Source organism: Taudactylus pleione, unplaced genomic scaffold, assembly GCF_031769625.1.
Source record: "Taudactylus pleione unplaced genomic scaffold, aTauple2 ptg000862l, whole genome shotgun sequence".
NCBI lineage: Eukaryota > Metazoa > Chordata > Amphibia > Anura > Myobatrachidae > Taudactylus > Taudactylus pleione.
The window spans coordinates 381,456-397,078 of NW_028285264.1; the positions used below are offsets into that span (position 1 = coordinate 381,456).

The 15,623-nt window shown below is 46.1% G+C and overlaps 1 protein-coding gene across 1 annotated transcript in view; it reads right to left on the minus strand.

Moving 5' to 3' along the window:
• Positions 1–11,140, minus strand: part of LOC148474242 (resistin-like) — a 204,088-nt gene extending 192,948 nt beyond the window's left edge. Inside the window, exon 1 of the mRNA XM_088458896.1 lies at positions 11,100–11,140. The gene's annotated coding sequence lies outside the window, so the exon portion shown is untranslated. The remainder of the gene's footprint in view (positions 1–11,099) is intronic.
• Between the last annotated feature and the right edge of the window lie 4,483 nt (positions 11,141–15,623).

Below are 15,623 nucleotides of genomic sequence, written 5' to 3' on the forward strand. Positions count from 1 at the left end.
TAGGAGGGTGTCAGAGCCTCAGGTAAGTAGGACATGTACTGTAGGAGGGTGTCAGAGTCTTAGGTAAGTAGGACATGTACTGTAGGAATATGTCAGAGCCAGAGGTAAGAAGCACATGTACTGTAGGAAGGTGTCAGATCATGAGGTAAGTAGCACATATACTGTAGGAGGGTGTCAGAGCCTTAGGTAAGTAGTACATGTACTGTAGGAAGTTGTCAGAGCTTGATGTAAGTAGCACATGTACTGTAGGAGGGTGTCAGAGCCTGAGGTATGTAGTACATGTACTATAGGAGGGTGTCAGAAACAGAGGTAAGTAGGACATGTACTGTAGAAGGGAGTCAGAGCCTGAGGTAAGTAGGACATGTACTGTAGGAGGGTGTTAGAGCCTGAGGTAAGTAGCACATGTACTGTAGAAGGGTGTCAGAGCCTGAGATAAGTAGGTCATGTACTATAGGGGTGTTTTAGACCTGAGGTAAGTAGCACATGTACTGTAGAAGGGTGTCAGAGCTTGAGATAAGTAGGACAGGTACTGTAGGAGGGTGTCAGAGCCTGAGGTAAGTAGGACATGTTCTGTAGGAGGGTGTCAGAGCCCGAGGTAAGTAGCACATGTACTGTAGAAGGGTGTCAAAGCCTGAGATAAGTAGGACATGTACTGTAATAAGGTGTCAGAGCCTGAGGTAAGTAGCACATGTACTGTAGATGGGTGTCAGAGCCTGAGTTAAGTAGCACATGTACTGTAGGAGGGTGACAGAGCCTGAGGTAAGTGGGACATGTACTGTAGGATGGTGTGAGAGTCTGAGGTAAGTAGGACATATACTGTAGGAGGGTGTCAGAGCCTGAGGTAAGTAGGACATGTACTGTAGGAGGGTGTCAGAGCCTGAGGTAAGTAGCACATGTACTGTAGGAGGGTGTCATAGATTGAGGTAAGTAGGACATGTACAGTTGGAAGGTGTCAGAGCCTGAGGTAAGTAGCACATGCACTGTAGGAGGGTGTGAGAGCCTGAGGTAAGTAGCACATGTACTGTAGGAAGGTGTCAGAGCCTGAGGTAAAAAGCACATGTACTGTAGGAAGGTGTCAGAGCCTGAGGTAAGTAGCACATGTGCTGTAGGAGGGTGTCAGAGCCTGAGGTAAGTAGCCCATGTTCTATTGGAGGGTGTCAGATCCTGAGGTAAGTAGCACATGTACTGTAGGAGGGTGTCAGATCCTGAGGTAAGTAGCACATGTACTGTAGGAGGATGTCAGAGCCTGAGGTAAGACGGACATGTACTGAATGAGGGTGTCAGAGCCTGAGGTAAGTAGCACATGTACTGTAAGAGGATGTCAGAGCCTGAGGTAAGTAGCACATGTTCTGTAGGAGGGTGTCAGAGCCTGACGTAAGTAGCACATGTACTGTTGGAGGGTATCAGAGCCTGAGGTAAGTAGTACATGTACTGTAAGAGGGTGTCAGAGCCTGAGGTAAGTAGAACATGTACTGTAGGAGGGTGTCAGAGTCTGAGGTATGTAGCACATGTACTGGAGGGTGTCAGAGCCTGAGGTAAGTAGCACATGTACTGTAGGAGGGTGTCAGAGCCTCAGGTAAGTAGGACATGTACTGTAGGAGGGTGTCAGAGTCTTAGGTAAGTAGGACATGTACTGTAGGAATATGTCAGAGCCAGAGGTAAGAAGCACATGTACTGTAGGAAGGTGTCAGATCATGAGGTAAGTAGCACATATACTGTAGGAGGGTGTCAGAGCCTTAGGTAAGTAGTACATGTACTGTAGGAAGTTGTCAGAGCTTGATGTAAGTAGCACATGTACTGTAGGAGGGTGTCAGAGCCTGAGGTATGTAGTACATGTACTATAGGAGGGTGTCAGAAACAGAGGTAAGTAGGACATGTACTGTAGAAGGGAGTCAGAGCCTGAGGTAAGTAGGACATGTACTGTAGGAGGGTGTTAGAGCCTGAGGTAAGTAGCACATGTACTGTAGAAGGGTGTCAGAGCCTGAGATAAGTAGGTCATGTACTATAGGGGTGTTTTAGACCTGAGGTAAGTAGCACATGTACTGTAGAAGGGTGTCAGAGCTTGAGATAAGTAGGACAGGTACTGTAGGAGGGTGTCAGAGCCTGAGGTAAGTAGGACATGTTCTGTAGGAGGGTGTCAGAGCCCGAGGTAAGTAGCACATGTACTGTAGAAGGGTGTCAAAGCCTGAGATAAGTAGGACATGTACTGTAATAAGGTGTCAGAGCCTGAGGTAAGTAGCACATGTACTGTAGATGGGTGTCAGAGCCTGAGTTAAGTAGCACATGTACTGTAGGAGGGTGACAGAGCCTGAGGTAAGTGGGACATGTACTGTAGGATGGTGTGAGAGTCTGAGGTAAGTAGGACATATACTGTAGGAGGGTGTCAGAGCCTGAGGTAAGTAGGACATGTACTGTAGGAGGATGTCAGAGACAGAGGTAAGTAGGATATGTACTATAGGAGTGTATGAGAGGTAAGTAGGACATGTACTGTAGGAGAGTGTGAGAGCCTGAGGTGAGTAGGACATGTATTGTAGGAGGGTGTCAGAGCCTGAGGTAAGTAGCACATGTACTGTAGGAGGATGTGAGAGCCTGAGGTGAGTAGGACATGTACTGTTGAAGTGTGTCAGAGCCTGAGGTAAGGAGGACATGTACTTTAGGAGGATGTCAGAGCCTGAGGTAAGTAGGACATGTACTGTAGGAGGATGTGAGAGCCTGAGGTAAGCTGCACATGTACTTTAGGAGGGTGTCAGAGCCTGAGGTAAGTAGCACATGTACTGTATGAGGGTGTCAGAGCCTGAGGTAAGTAGCACATGTACTGTAGGAGGGTGTCAGAGCCTGAGGTAAGTAGCACATGTACTGTAGGAGGGTGTCAGAGCTTGAGATATAAGTAGCAAATGTACTGTAGGCGGTTGTCAAAGCCTGATTTAAGTAGGACATGTACTGTAGGTAGATCTCAGAGCCTGAGGTAAGTAGCACATGTACTGTAGGACGGTTTCAGAGCCTGAGTTAAGTATCACATGTACTGTAGGAGGTTGTCAGAGCCTGATGTAAGTAGGACATGTACTGTAGGAGGGTGTCAGAGCCTGAGGTAAGTAGGACATGTACTGTAGGATGGTGTCAAACCCTGAGGTAAGTAGCACATGTACTGTAGGAGGGTGTCAAAGCCTGAGGTAAGTGGCACATGTACTGTAGGAGGGTGTCAGAGCCTGAGGTAAGTAGCACATGTACTGTAGGAGGGTGTCAGAGATTGAGGTAAGTAGTACATTTACAGTTGGAAGGTGTCAGAGCCTGAGGTAAGTAGCACATGTACTGTAGGAGGGTGTCATAGATTGAGGTAAGTAGGACATGTACAGTTGGAAGGTGTCAGAGCCTGAGGTAAGTAGCACATGCACTGTAGGAAGGTGTCAGAGCCTGAGGTAAGTAGCACATGTGCTGTAGGAGGGTGTCAGAGCCTGAGGTAAGTAGCCCATGTACTATTGGAGTGTGTCAGATCCTGAGGTAAGTAGCACATGTACTGTAGGAGGGTTTCAGAGCCTGAGGTAAGTAGCACATGTACTGTAGGAGGGTGTCATAGATTGAGGTAAGTAGGACATGTACAGTTGGAAGGTGTCAGAGACTGAGGTAAGAAGCACTAATACTGTAGGAAGGTGTCAGAGCCTGAGGTAAGTAGCACATGTGCTGTAGGAGGGTGTCAAAGCCAGAGGTAAGTAGCACATGTACTGTAGGAGGGTGTCAAAGCCTGAGGTAAGTGGCACATGTACTGTAGGAGGGTGTCAGAGCCTGAGGTAAGTAGCACATGTACTGTAGGAGGGTGTCATAGATTGAGGTAAGTAGGACATGTACAGTTGGAAGGTGTCAGAGCCTGAGGTAAGTAGCACATGCACTGTAGGAGGGTGTGAGAGCCTGAGGTAAGTAGCACATGTACTGTAGGAAGGTGTCAGAGCCTGAGGTAAAAAGCACATGTACTGTAGGAAGGTGTCAGAGCCTGAGGTAAGTAGCACATGTGCTGTAGGAGGGTGTCAGAGCCTGAGGTAAGTAGCCCATGTACTATTGGAGGGTGTCAGATCCTGAGGTAAGTAGCACATGTACTGTAGGAGGGTGTCAGAGCCTGAGGTAAGTAGCACATGTACTGTAGGAGGATGTCAGAGCCTGAGGTAAGAGGGACATGTACTGTATGAGGGTGTCAGAGCCTGAGGTAAGTAGCACATGTACTGTAAGAGGATGTCAGAGCCTGAGGTAAGTAGCACATGTTCTTTAGGAGGGTGTCAGAGCCTGACGTAAGTAGCACATGTACTGTTGCAGGGTATCAGAGCCTGAGGTAAGTAGTACATGTACTGTAAGAGGGTGTCAGAGCCTGAGGTAAGTAGAACATGTACTGTAGGTGGGTGTCAGAGTCTGAGGTATGTAGCACATGTACTGGAGGGTGTCAGAGCCTGAGGTAAGTAGCACATGTACTGTAGGAGGGTGTCAGAGCCTCAGGTAAGTAGGACATGTACTGTAGGAGGGTGTCAGAGTCTTAGGTAAGTAGGACATGTACTGTAGGAGGGTGTCAGAGCCTGAGGTAAATAGCACATGTACTGTAGGATGGCGTGAGAGGTAAGTAGGACATGTACTGTGGGAGGGAATCAGAGCCTGAGATAAGTAGCACATGTACTGTAGGAAGGTGTCAGATCCTGAGGTAAGTAGCACATGTACTGTAGGAGGGTGTCAGAGCCTGAGGTAAGTAGCACATGTGCTGTAGGAGGGTGTCAGAGCCTGAGGTAAGTAGCCCATGTTCTGTTGGAGAGTGTCAGAGCCTGAGGTAAGTAGCCCATGTACTGTAGGAGGGTGTCAGAGCCTGAGGTAAGTAGGACATTTACTGTAAGATTGTGTCAGAGCCTGAGGTAAGTAGGACATGTACTGTAGGAGGATGTCAGAGCCTGAGGTAAGAAGGACACGTACTGTAGGAGGATGTCAGAGCCTGAGGTAAGTGGGACATGTACTGTAGGAGGGTGTCAGAGCCTGAGGTATGTGGGAAATGTACTGTAGGAGGGTGTCAGAGCCTGAGGTAAGTAGCACATGTACTGTAGGAGGGTGTCAGAGCCTGAGGTAAGTAGCACATGTACTGTAGGAGGGTGTGATAAGTAAATAACACATGTACTGTAGGAGGCTGTCAGAGTCTGAGGTAAGAAGTACATGTACTGTAGGAGGGTGTGAGGGGTAAGAAGCACATGTACAGTAGGAGGGTGCGAGAGGTAAGTAGCACATGTACTGTATGAGGGTGTGAGAGGTAAGTAGCACACGTACTGTAGGAGGGTGTCAGAGTCTGAGGTAAGTAGGACATGTACAGTATGAGGGGGTGAGAGGTAAGTAGGAAATGTACTGTATGATGGTATGAGAGGTAGGTAGCACATGTACTGTAGGAGGATGTGAGAGCCTAAGGTAAGTAGCACGTGTACTGTAGGAGGGTGTCAGAGCCTGAGGTGAGTAGCACATGTACTGTAGGATGGTGTGAGAGGTAAGTAGGACATGTACTGTAGGAGGTTGTCAGAGCCTGAGGTAAGTAGCACATGTACTGTAGGATTGAGTGAGAGCCTGAGGTAAGTAGCACAAGTATTGTAGGAGGGGGTCAGAGCCTGAGGTAAGTAGCACATGTACTGTAGGAGGGGGTAATAGTCTCAGGAAAGTAGCACATGTACTGTAGGAGTGTGTCAGAGTCTGAGGAAAGTAGGACATGTACTGTAGGAGGGTCTCAGAGTCTGAGGTAAGTAGCACATGTACTATAGAAGGGTGTCAGAGCCTGAGGTAAGTAGGACATGTACTGTAGGAATATGTCAGAGCCTGAGGTAAGAAGCACATGTACTGTAGGAAGGTGTCAGATCATGAGGTAAGTAGCACATATACTGTAGGAGGGTGTCAGAGCCTGAGGTAAGAAGTACATGTACTGTCGGAAGTTGTCAGAGCTTGAGGTAAGTAGCACATGTACTGTAGGAGGGTGTCAGAGCCTGAGGTATGTAGTACATGTACTATAGGAGGGTGTCAGAAACTGAGGTAAGTAGGACATGTACTGTAGAAGGGTGTCAGAGCCTGAGGTAAGTAGGACATGTACTGTAGGAGGGTGTCAGAGCCTGAGGTAAGTAGCACATGTACTGTAGAAGGGTGTCAGAGCCTGAGATAAGTAGGTCATGGACTATAGGGGTGTTTTAGACCTGAGGTAAGTAGCACTTGTACTGTAGAAGGGTGTCAGAGCTTGAGATAAGTAGGACATGTACTGTAGGAGGGTGTCAGAGCCTGAGGTAAGTAGGACATGTACTGGAAAAGGGTGTCAGAGCCTGAGGTAAGTAGGACATATTCTGTAGGAGGGTGTCAGAGCCTGAGGTAAGTAGCACATGTACTGTAGAAGGGTGTCAGAGCCTGAGATAAGTAGGACATGTACTGTAGGGGTGTTTTAGACCTGAGGTAAGTAGCACATATACTGTAGGAGGGTGTGAGAAGTAAATAGCACATGTACTGTAGGAGGGTGTGAGAGGTAAGTAGCTCATGTACTGTATGAGGGGGTGAGAAGTAAGTAGCACATGTACTGTAGGAGGGCGTGAGAGGTTAGTAGCACATGTACTGTAGGAGGGTGTCAGAGTCTGAGGGAAGTAGGACATGTACTGTATGAGGGTATGAGAGGTAAGTAGCACATGTACTGTAGGAGGATGTGAGAGCCTAAGGTAAGTAGCACATGTACTGTAGGAGGGTGTCAGAGCCTGAGGTGAGTAGCACATGTACTGTAGGATGGTGTGAGAGGTAAGTAGGACATGTACTGTAGGAGGTTGTCAGAGCCTGAGGTAAGTAGCACATGTACTGTAGGATTGAGTGAGAGCCTGAGGTTTTCTAGCACAAGTATTGTAGGAGGGGGTCAGAGCCTGAGATAAGAAGCACATGTACTGTAGGAGGGGGTAATAGCCTCAGGTAAGTAGCACATGTACTGTAGGAGTGTGTCAGAGTCTGAGGTAAGTAGCACATGTACTATAGAAGGGTGTCAGAGCCTGAGGTAAGTAGGACATGTACTGTAGGAATATGTCAGAGCCTGAGGTAAAAAGCACATCTACTGTAGGAAGGTGTCAGATCATGAGGTAAGTAGCACATATACTATAGGAGGGAGTCAGAGCCTGAGGTAAGTAGTACATGTACTGTAGGAGGGTGTGAGAGTCTGAGGTAAGTAGCCCTTGTACTGTAGGAGGGTGTCAAAGCCTGAGGTATGTAGTACATGTACTATAGGAGGGTGTTAGAAACTGAGGTAAGTAGGACATGTACTGTAGAAGGGTGTCAGAGCCTGAGGTAAGTAGGACATGTACTGTAGGAGGGTGTCAGAGCCTGAGGTAAGTAGCACATGTACTGTAGAAGGGTGTCAGAGCCTGAGATAAGTAGGTCATGTACTATAGGGGTGTTTTAGACCTGAGGTAAGTAGCACATGTACTGTAGAAGGGTGTCAGAGCTTGAGATAAGTAGGACATGTACTGTAGGAGGGTGTCAGAGCCTGAGGTAAGTAGGAGATGTACTGTAGAAGGGTGTCAGAGCCTGAGGTAAGTAGGACATATTCTGTAGGAGGGTGTCAGAGCCTGAGGTAAGTAGCACATGTACTGTAGAAGGGTGTCAAAGCCTGAGATATGTAGGACATGTACTGTAGGGGTGTTTTAGACCTGAGGTAAGTAGCACATGTACTGTAGAAGGGTGTCAGAGCTTGAGATAAGTAGGACATGTACTGTAGGAGGGTGTCAGAGCCTGAGGTAAGTAGGACATGTACTGTAGAAGGGTGTCAGAGCCTGAGGTAAGTAGGACATGTTCTGTAGGAGGGTGTCAGAGCCCGAGGTAAGTAGTACATGTACTTTAGAAGGGTGTCAAAGCCTGAGATAAGTAGGACATGTACTGTAATAAGGTGTCAGAGCCTAAGGTAAGTAGCACATGTACTGTAGATGGGTGTCAGAGCCTAATTTAAGTAGCACATGTACTGTAGGAGGGTGACAGAGCCTGAGGTAAGTGGGACATGTACTGTAGGAGGGTGTGAGAGTCTGAGGTAAGTAGCCCATGTACTGTTGGAGGGTGTCAGAGCCTGAGGTATATGGGACATGTACTGTAGGATGGTGTGAGAGTCTGAGGTAAGTAGGACATGTACTGTAGGAGGGTGTCAGAGCCTGAGGTAAGTTGGACATGTACTGTAGGAGGATGTCAGAGCCAGAGGTAAGTAGGATATGTACTTTAGGAGGGTATGATAGGTAAGTAGGACATGTACTGTAGGAGAGTGTGAGAGCCTGAGGTGAGTAGGACATGTATTGTAGGAGGGTTTCAGAGCCTGTGGTAAATAGCACATGTACTGTAGGAGGATGTGAGAGCCTGAGGTGAGTAGCACATGTACTGTTGAAGTATGTCAGAGCCTGAGGTAAGGAGGACATGTACTTTAGGAGGATGTCAGAGCATGAGGTAAGTAGGACATGTACTCTAGGAGGATGTCAGAGCATGAGGTAAGTGGGATATGTACAGTAGTAGGGTGTGAGTGTCTGAGGTAAGTAGGACATGTACTGTAGGATGGTGTCAGAGCCTGAGGTAAGTAGGACATGTACTGTAGGAGGATGTGAGAGCCTGAGGTAAGCAGCACATGTACTGTAGGAGGGTGTCAGAGCCTGAGGTAAGTAGCACATGTACTGTATGAGGGTGTCAGAGCCTGAGGTAAGTAGCACATGTACTGTAGGAGGGTGTCAGAGCCTGAGGTAAGTAGCGCATGTACTGTAGGAGGGTGTCAGAGCCAGATGTAAGTAGGACATGTACTGTAGGTGGATCTCAGAGCCTGAGGTAAGTAGCACATGTACTGTAGGATGGTTTCAGAGCCTGAGGTAAGTAGCACATGTACTGTAGGAGGGTGTCAGAACCTGAGGTAAGTAGGACATGTACTGTAGGATGGTGTCAAAGCCTGAGGTAAGTAGCACATGTACTGTAGGAGGGTGTCAAAGCCTGAGGTAAGTGGCACATGTACTGTAGGAGGGTGTCAGAGCCTGAGGTAAGTAGCACATGTACTGTAGGAGGGTGTCAGAGATTGAGGTAAGTAGGACATGTACTGTTGGAAGGTGTCTGAGCCTGAGGTAAGTAGCACATGTACTGTAGAAGGGTGTCAGAGCCTGAGATAAGTAGGACATGTACTGTAGGGGTGTTTTAGCCCTGAGGTAAGTAGCACATGTACTGTAGAAGGGTGTCAGAGCTTGAGATAAGTAGGACATGTACTGTAGGAGGGTGTCAGAGTGTGAGGTAAGTAGGACATGTACTGTAGAAGGGTGTCAGAGCCTGAGGTAAGTAGGACATGTTCTGTAGGAGGGTGTCAGAGCCTGAGGTATGTAGCACATGTACTGTAGAAGGGTGTCAGAGCCTGAGATAAGTAGGACATGTACTGTAGGAAGGTGTCAGAGTCTGAGGTAAGAAGGACATATACTGTAGGAGGGTGTCAGAGCTTGAGGTAAGTAATACATGTACTGTAGGAGGGTGTCAGAGCCTGGGGTAAGTAGGACATGTACTGTAGAAGGGTGTCAAATCCTGAGATAAGTAGGACATGTACTGTAGGAAGGTGTCAGAGCCTGAGGCAAGTAGCACATGTACTGTAGATGGGTGTCAGAGCCTGAGTTAAGTAGCTCATGTACTGTAGGAGGGTGACAGAGCCTGAGGTAAGTGGGACATGTACTGTAGGAGGGTGTGAGAGTCTGAGGTAAGTAGCCCATATACTGTTGGAGGGTGTCAGAGCCTGAGGTATATGGGACATGTACTGTAGGATGGTGTGAGAGTCTGAGGTAAGTAGGACATGTACTGTAGGAGGGTGTCAGAGCCTGAGGTAAGTAGGACATGTACTGTAGGAAGATGTCAGAACCAGAGGTAAGTAGGATATGTACTTTAGGAGGGTGTGAGAGGTAAGTAGGACATGTACTGTAGAAGAGAGTGTGAGAGCCTGAGGTAAGCAGCACATGTACTGTAGGAGGGTGTCAGAGCCTGAGGTAAGTAGCACATGTACTGTATGAGGGTGTCAGAGCCTGAGGTAAGTAGCACATGTACTGTAGGAGGGTGTCAGAGCCTGAGGTAAGTAGCACATGTACTCTATGAGGGTGTCAGAGCCTGATGTAAGTAGCAAATGTACTGTAGGCGGTTGTCAGAGCCTGATGTAAGTAGGACATGTACTGTAGACGGTTCTCAGAGCCTGTGGTAAGTAGCACATGTACTGTAGGACGGTTTCAGAGCCTGAGGTAAGTAGCACATGTACTGTAGGAGGGTGTCAGAGCCTGAGGTAAGTAGGACATGTACTGTAGGATGGTGTCAAAGCCTGAGGTAAGTAGCACATGTACTGTAGGAGGGTGTCAAAGCCTGAGGTAAGTGGCACATATACTGTAGGAGGGTGTCAGAGCCTGAGGTAAGTAGCACATGTACTGTAGGAGGGTGTCAGAGATTGAGGTAAGTAGGACATGTACAGTTAGAAGGTGTCAGAGCCTGAGGTAAGTAGGACATGTACTCTAGGAGGGTGTCAGAGCCTGAGGTGAGAAGGAAATGTACTGTTGGAGGGTGTCAGAGCCTGAGGTAAGTAGGAGATGTACTGTAGGAGGGTGTGAGAGTCTGAGGTAAGTAGGACATGTACTGTAAGATGGTGTGAGAGCCTGAGGTAAGCAGCAGATGTACTGTAGGAGGGTGTCAGAGCCTGAGGTAAGTAGGACATGTACTGTCGGAGGGTGTCAGAGCCTGAGGTAAGTAGGACATGTACTGTCGGAGGGTGTCAGAGCCTGAGGTAAGTAGGACATGTACTGTAGGAGGGTGTCAGAGCCTGAGGTAAGTAGGACATGTACTGTAGGACGGTGTCAGAGCTGAGGTAAGTAGGACATGTACTGTACGAGGGTGTCAGAGCCTGAGGTAAGTAGGACATGTACTGTAGGAGGATGTCAGAGCCTGAGGTAAGTAGGACATGTACTGTAGTAGGTTGTCAGAGCCTGAGGTAAGTAGGACATGTGGTATATAATGAGATAACAGAATATTATAGTAAGATGCTGAATCCCAGTATGGCACAACCAGCCCCATTTCCTGAGTTCACACAAACAATGTCTCACACTCACCTCTCTCTCCTGTGATGCAGATGAGGCACATCCACAGCTGGGCACCATTATATACCTCTCCAACGCCCTCCGCTGACTCATCCTAAAGTCCGGAATTTGTTGCGTGACAACAGGAAGAAACCCAGAAGATTATTGTGACATTTTACATGAGGCAAAAATTTGCTTGTGGTGATGATAATCCACAGATAAGGTTACAGTGCAGATATTAGCACACAGGGGGCTGATCCTGGATCTCATACATATGTCGCAATGCGCACGGCTCTGGAGGATCTCAGCTTACTGCATATTTCCCAAAGACAGAAGTCAATTTCTGAGCATGATCCGGATGATGTATCCACACAGAGGGGTATGTGGGGGGTCTGGGGGCACACAAGGGCATGTGCACGAGTCAGATGGCACAGAAGGCTTCCCGTTCGCTCGCATTAGTTTGCACATGCACACATTTCAAAACATCACCACCTGTGAGCGAACGCTTCTTAACGAGCGGGTCTGAAATGGGCCCATAGGATGAACACTTTTGGAGGATGGCCTGGTGTCAAGAAGGGCAGCAAAGAAGCCAATTCTCCTAAGGAAAAACATCAGGAACGACAGATAATCAGCAATAGGTACAGGGATTGTACTGCTGAGTACTGGGGTAAAGTTATTTTCTCTGATGAATCCCCTTTCAGATTGGGGCATCTGGGAAAACACTTGTCCGGACAAGTAAAGCTGAGCGCTACCATCAGTCCTGTGTCATGCCAACAGTAACGCATCCTGAGACCATTCATGTGTGGGGTTGCTTCTCAGCCAAGGGAGTGGGCTAACTCACAATTTTGCCTAAGAACACAGCCATGAAAAAAGAATGGTACCAAAACATCCTCCAAGAGAAACTTCTCCCAACTATCCAAGAATAGTTTGGTGAGGAACAATGGGCCTGATTTAGAGTAGAACGCTCTGACCAGAGCGCTCGCTCTGAATCAGTGCCCTCCTCCACGAAAATGGAGCCGCCTCCTGGCCGCTCGCATAGCTGTGGGTGAACACCCACAGCATATGCGAGCGTCCATGATGATGGTCGCGATGGTCTTGACCATCGCGATCATCGGGCTTGCGACGGAGACACTGCGGTAGGGTCTCGCTGCCGCAAGCCCTGGAGTGATTTTGGCTCTATCACTAGTGATGTCAGTGGGGCCGGCTTCAGATGGTAGGCGTTCCCATGGGAACTCCTCCGTTTGGCAGGCACGCCCCCGGCACACCCACCAAAGGGGGTGTGCTGTCAATCAACATCGACAGCACGCCCCCTTTGGTGCGAGACCCGGAGCGATGGAGAGCCCGTCGCTCGACGGGTCTTGCGCATGTGCACGACATGCGCATGCGCAGTGGGGGAACATCGACCCGCTTGCGAGCGTCCTGCGTTCGCGAGCGGGTCTGAATGACCCCCAATGTCTTTTCCAGCATGATGGAGCACCTTGCCATAACTAAGTGGCTCTGGGAACAAACATCGAAATTTTGGATCCATGGTCAGGAAACTCCCCAGACCTTAATCCCATTGAGAACCTGTGGTCAATCCTCAAGAGGCAGATGCACAAACAAACCCCACAAATTCTGACAAACTCCAAGCAGCACTGATTAGGCAAGAATGGGTGACCATCAGTCAGTATGTGGCCCAGTAGGTGACTGACAGCTGCCAGGGCGAATTGCAGAGGTCTGGGAAAAGAAGGGTCAACACTGCAAATATTCACTCTCTGCATAAACTTATTGTGAAAGCCTTTGACACTTACGTAATGCTGTAATATTACCTCAGTATACCATAGTAACATCTGACACTTATGTCATGCTGTAATGTTACCTCAGTATACCATAGTAACATCTGACACTTATGTAACGCTGTAATGTTACCTCAGTATACCATAGTAACATCTGACACTTATGTCACGCTGTAATGTTACCTCAGTATACCATAGTAATATCTGACACTTATGTCATGCTGTAATGTTACCTCAGTATACCATAGTAACATCTGACACTTATGTCACGCTGTAATGTTACCTCAGTATACCATAGTAACATCTGACACTTATGTCATGCTGTAATGTTACCTCAGTATACCATAGTAACATCTGACACTTATGTCAAGCTGTAATGTTACCTCAGTATACCATAGTAACATCTGACACTTATGTTATGCTGTAATGTTACCTCAGTATACCATAGTAACATCTGACACTTATGTCATGCTGTAATGTTACCACAGTATGCCATAGAAACATCTGACACTTATGTAATGCTGTAATGTTACCTCAGTATGCCATAGTAACATCTGACACTTATGTAATGCTGTAATTATACATCAGTATACCATAGTAACATCTGACACTTATGTAATGCTGTAATTATACATCAGTATACCATAGTAACATCTGACACTTATGCCACGCTGTAATGTTACCTCAGTATACCATAGTAACATCTGACACTTATGTCATGCTGTAATGTTACCTCAGTTTACCATAGTAACATCTGACACTTATGTCACACTGTAATGTTACCTAAGTATACCATAGTAACAACTGACACTTATGTCATGCTTTAATGTTACCTCATTATACCATAGTAACATCTGACACTTATGTCATGCTGTAATGTTTCCTCAGTATACCATAGTAACATCTGACACTTATGTCACGCTGTAATGTTACCTCAGTATACCATAGTAACATCTGACACTAATGTCATGCTGTAATGTGACCTCAGTATACCATAGTAACATCTGACACTTATGTCACGCTGTAATGTTACCTCAGTATACCATAGTAACATCTGACACTTATGTCATGCTGTAATGTGACCTCAGTATACCATAGTAACATCTGACACTTATGTCATACTGTAATGTTACCTCAGTATACCATAGTAACATCTGACACTTATGTCATGCTGTAATGTTACCTCAGTATACCATAGTAACATCTGACACTTATGTCATGCTGTAATGTTACCTCAGTATACCATAGTAACATCTGACACTTATGTCATGCTGTAATGTTACCTCAGTATACCATAGTAACATCTGACACTTATGTCATGCTGTAATGTTACCTCAGTATACCATAGTAACATCTGACACTTATGTCACGCTTTAATGTTACCTCATTATACCATAGTAACATCTGACACTTATGTCATGCTGTAATGTTACCTCAGTTTACCATAGTAACATCTGACACTTATGTCACACTGTAATGTTACCTCAGTATACCATAGTAACAACTGACACTTATGTCACGCTTTAATGTTACCTCATTATACCATAGTAACATCTGACACTTATGTCATGCTGTAATGTTACCTCAGTATACCATAGTAACATCTGACACTTATGTCATGCTGTAATGTGACCTCAGTATACCATAGTAACATCTGACACTTATGTCACGCTGTAATGTGACCTCAGTATACCATAGTAACATCTGACACTTATGTCATGCTGTAATGTGACCTCAGTATACCATAGTAACATCTGACACTTATGGCATACTGTAATGTTACCTCAGTATACCATAGTAACATCTGACACTTATGTCATGCTGTAATGTTACCTCAGTATACCATAGTAACATCTGACACTTATGTCACGCTGTAATGTTACCTCAGTATACCATAGTTACATCTGACACTTATGTCATGCTGTAATGTTACCTCAGTATACCATAGTAACATCTGACACTTATGTCACGCTGTAATGTTACCTCAGTATACCATAGTAACATCTGACACTTATGTCATGCTGTAATGTTACCTCAGTATACCATAGTAACATCTGACACTTATGTCATGCTGTAATGTTACCTCAGTATACCATAGTAACATCTGACACTTATGTCACACTGTAATGTTACCTCAGTATACCATAGTAACATCTGACACTTATGTAATGCTGTAATGTTACATCAGTATACCATAGTAACATCTGACACTTATGTCATGTTGTAATGTTACCTCAGTATACCATAGTAACATCTGACACTTATGTCATGCTGTAATGTTACCTCAGTATACCATAGTAACATCTGACACTTATGTCACGCTGTAATGTTACCTCAGTATACCATAGTAACATCTGACACTTATGTAATGCTGTAATGTTACCTCAGTAATCATAGAAACATCTGACACGTATGTCATGCTGTAATGTTTCCTCAGTATACCATAGTAACATCTGACACTTATGTAATGCTGTAATGTTACCTCAGTATACCATAGTAACATCTGACACTTATGTCATGCTGTAATGTTACCTCAGTATACCATAGTAACATCTGACACTTATGTCATGCTGTAATGTTACCTCAGTATACCACAGTAACATCTGACACTTATGTCATGCTGTAATGTTACCTCAGTATTCCATAGTAACATCTGACACTTATGTCATGCTGTAATGTTACCTCAGTATACCATAGTAACATCTGACACTTATGTCATGCTGTAATGTTACCTCAGTATACCATAGTAATATCTGACACTTATGTCATGCTGTAATGTTAC